Source organism: Chiloscyllium plagiosum, chromosome 37 (assembly GCF_004010195.1).
Source record: "Chiloscyllium plagiosum isolate BGI_BamShark_2017 chromosome 37, ASM401019v2, whole genome shotgun sequence".
In the NCBI taxonomy this organism is placed as follows: Eukaryota; Metazoa; Chordata; class Chondrichthyes; order Orectolobiformes; family Hemiscylliidae; genus Chiloscyllium; species Chiloscyllium plagiosum.
In genome coordinates this window covers 1,502,649-1,507,242 of record NC_057746.1, presented here as the reverse complement: position 1 = coordinate 1,507,242, position 4,594 = coordinate 1,502,649, and positions in this window count along the sequence as shown.

Below are 4,594 nucleotides of genomic sequence, written 5' to 3'. Positions count from 1 at the left end.
AAAAGGGGGGGGGGGGGGGAAATGAGGAAACTGGTGAAATCCACATTGATGCCATGGGGTTGGAGGGTCCCGAGGGGGAAGATGAGGCATTCCTCTTCCAGGCTTTGGGTGGTTAAGGAGGCCCAGGACCTGCATGTCCTTGACGGAGTGGGAAGGGAGTTTAAGTGTTCGTCCATGGGGCAGTGGGGTTGGTTGGCGCAGGTGTCCCAGAGATGTTCTCTGAAGCGCTCTGCGAGTAGCCTTCTACATCCCTCAAAGTTTCACTTGCACCTCCACACATCATTTACTGTATCCATTGGTCCCAATGCGGTCTCCTCTACAGTGGGGAGACAGGATGCCTCCTCAGATGCTGCCTGGCCTGCTGTGCTTTTCCAGCACCACATTCTGGACTCTTACCAATGACCTGTACAATATGACCTCCCACTCCTATAGTCAGTGCTCTGACCAATAAAGGAAAGCATATCAAACCCCTTCTTCACTATCCTATCGACCTTCAAGGAACTATGAACCTGCACTACAAGGTCTCTTTGTTCAGCAATACACCCCAGGACCTTACCATTAAGTGTGTAAGTCCTGCTCTGATTTGCTTTTCCAAAATGCAGCATCTCGCATTTATCTAAATTAAACTTCATCTGCCACTCCTCAGCCCATTGGCCCATCTGATCAAGATCCCATTGTACTCTGACATAACCTTCTTCACTCTCCATTGCACCTTCAATTTTGATATCATCTGCAAATGTTTTAACTGGATAATTCTGACAGTGTGTCAGAATGAGATGAAGGTGATCTCAACCTAGTGAACTCTGTAAAGTCTCTCTTACCAAGGTCTGAGGACAAGCCCTCATGTGAGAGGTATTACCTCACAGACTGGTCAAGTTGTAGCGATACTCACAGAATTGTATCAATCTGGAACTATCCCAGACTCCTCCGTCACCTTTTCTGAAAATGTCCCAACCCATTGGCAGGTAGTCAAGTCCTCAATGTTGACTCAATGAGTCTCATGCCTTAAACTCAAACCAGTTCAAGGAAAACTACCACTCCCCTCCCAACTGATGAATGAATCCTTCACCATGTTCATCATCATGAGGGAAGTAGACTGAGGACATATCCATCAACTGGATGTCCATGGGCTGCAGTGAGGCATAAGCAGCAGCAGCAGGATTGTATTCCCATTACCATCTCACACCTAGCACGGACCGAATTCCATCAAACCAGTCGATTCGTAGGTCAGGAGCAGCACTGAGGATACACTTGAGTCCAGGTTTGAACCTAGTAAATGTTCGACAGAGGACAGACTAAATACCAAGAATAGTAGGTAATTAACAGATTGAAACAGCTCCACAACCAAAAATTCAGAAAAAAATCTCTGTAGTCCTACCAAACTTTGTTGAGAATTATGGATAACCTGTCAAGTAACAGAGGGCAGCTCCATGAACACCTCCATTCACACCACTTTGCAGCCCTGCACATGGGGGTGAGAGACAATATTAAAGCATCTTCAGCAAATAATATTCGTGAATGGCGAAAGTGAGGACTGCAGATGCTGGAGATTAGAACATAGAAGAATACAGGGCAGTACAGGCCCTTCGGCCCTCGATGTTGCGCCGATCCAAGCCCACCTAACCTACACTAGCCCACTATCCTCCATATGCCTATCCAATGCCCGCTTAAATGCCCATAATGAGGGAGAGTCCACCACTGCTACTGGCAGGGCATTCCATGAACTCACGACTCGCTGAGTAAAGAAAGGAGTTGAGAGTGTGGTGCTGGAATAGCACAGCAGGTCAGGCAGCGTCCGGGGAGCAGGAGTGTTGACATTTCAGGCACAAGCCTTTCATCAGGAATGAGAATATTCATGGATGGTCAAACTCAGCCTCCTGCTAAAGTGCTGGGAACATTCCCTTCCAGACTATCAAAACCTCTGAGCAAAGGAAACCATCAAAACCCATTATTGCTTGACTTGGAGTCAAGTCTGTCTCAAAAGACAATTGGTATTGGGAAGAGTTAAAAATCACACAACACCAGGGTATAGTCCAACAGGTTTATTTGGAATACTAGCTTTCAGAGCTTACGTAATGAAGAAGCAGAATACATCCTGGACTATAACCTGGTTTTGTGTGATTTTTAACTTTGTGTATCCTAGTCCAACACCGGCATCTCCAAATCATGGTATTGGGACATCTTCAAACCACACCACATTTGCTGAGTGGCTAAGCAGGAAGCCTAAATCACATCACTGGAACCACTGGCTTCTTTGAATCACTTTTTAATTAGTGTTTGTCGACTTTAATGAGCCTGCTCGTAAGACTAAGCAGCTCCAGTAAATAGCTGATCACAATATTTCTAAAAAGTTATGATTTCTGGAAAGAATCTGGTGTTTTGTTTGTGAATTGAACTAATCCCAAGCCTATACTTTTATCAGCAATTAAACTGTGTCTGACTCCTTCAAAAGAGACTGTTATATACAGCCAACTGAAAGAAACTCAACTGAACGTTGACTTACTCTCTGATTCCTGTGGATTCATTCAGATATCTTTGATTTTAAGTAGTTTGTAACTTCTCTTTGTCTGTGTGAACCTGGGTTTTGAATGCTGTAATAAACCCGAAGAAAGATGTGGTGTGTCAAAGAGTAATTTTTAAATTGAACTTTGCAAAGTGTCATTGCTTATTTTTAAATGGGGAAAGGTAAAAATAAGAAAGTAATTGCAAACGTCGCTATTATGGACAGGAGAGGTAAAGTAAAATTAATTTAATTCACCTCTTCCTCTTAATTCCTGTTTAATACTAGTCTAGATTTTGAAGCTTCTGTTTCAGAAACCCCACTCAGGATAGTTACAGTCATATCATTGTCAAGCAATTGCAGGATTGTGAAGTTTCTTGGACATCCAAATAATCGCAACACAATCTACAGATGCCCATGATTTAGTGAGTCAAATGCTTTGGGGTAATTGAATGTAACAGCCAGTTCCTGGTCTTGTTCTCGATATTTTTCTGGTCACAAACATCTTGGACGTTTCTCTGGAAAATCTGAATTCACGTCGAAGTTCTAAATGATGCCTGTATTATTCAATCTATCTGGGGACTGATGCTGCTGGATAGATCATTGATTTGTTCGATCAGTCATGAAAATCCACCCAACACCAAGACATCACAAAGCCCAAAGTCCGAGAGGAAGGAGAACAATCTCTCAGCCTGAAAACAGCCTGACTCCAGGAGCAGCTCATGACCAATCTGAAAAATCTTCACACATCCAACTCAATTCCCAAACAGTGGCATTAATATAAAGTCAGCTGTACTGAATTCCAGACCATTAGGTTTGAACATTGTTGTCATTGATGAACATAAAATTCAAATACATGACTTTCAGGAACAAAAGCAATCAGCCTTCCTTGCCGGGCAGAACAACCCACGGTCACAATTCAACATAGCAGCATTTCAACAGCTCAAGGCTGATACCCAAAGAGAAGTCTAGAAGAAAAAGGATGTGTGGTGAGCAAACTAATCCCAAGGGACAATCAATACATTGTTCAATTATGACAGGCAATTCTCTTCTAAAACTACCAAGACTGACATCATAGGGTCAATAATTTCCTTCATTCATAGGATGGTATTTCTCTTCTTCAGGCTGACAATTTCATTCATTAATGCTGGAGAGAAAATTTAGAATAAATCCTCAACTATGAATCTGCAGGGATAGTTGATTCAGTCTATCCCCCAGTACTTTGTTTTAGAATCCATGGGGAAGTCACCATCAGTGGGAGAGCTGCAATAACGAAAGAGATGAAAAACAATACCTGCAAGCCAATGGTATTCCAGTTGTGGGCTACAGTTTTATTTGTACAAACATTCCATGCACTTATCTTACAGGTTTGGGAGGAAAAAGAATTTCCCTGATAACCACCAACTTTAAGAATGTGACAATTGTAACTATCTTCAAGAAGGGAAATAAGTCATGCTGCAAAATCTATTGAGGTATTTCCCTTTTGTCCAAAGCAGGGAAAATCCTGACACATTTTCCTAAATCACCTTTTGTCTATGGCTGAGGAAATACTCACAGAGACACAGTGATATTTGTGCATGAGCAGGAGTTCTATACCTATTGATGTCTTCATTTGGTGTGGTTTGGTTATCAAATCAGAGGCTAAATTAACCTCCTTGAAATGATTGGTATGCTGGTGGGAGAGGTTTAAGAAAGACCCTGCTGCGACAGACTGTGCTTTGAAACGACAGCTCTCCTGTGTGAGCACAGGAGGATAAACAACACACACCGCTCTTATTGCAAGAGAGTCCATGTGAAGCCATCTGTGTGTGGTGAGAGAGTAGGTGAAACAACTCTGACATGTCACACTGGGAGGGTTTGTCTTCTGTGTGTGTTCCCTGAAGTTCCAGGAGATCGGATAACTCCATGAATGCTTTACTACAGAACTCACATTGGTAGGGTTTCTCTTCAGTGTGAGAGTATTAATGGACTAGGAGACTCACTGTGCAAAACTCTTGTCATACACCTCATATGAATGGTTTCTCATCTATGATTTGTCTCACACCTTGCAACTGAACATTCTCTTCCTTTTGTGAATTCGCTGGTGAACATGCA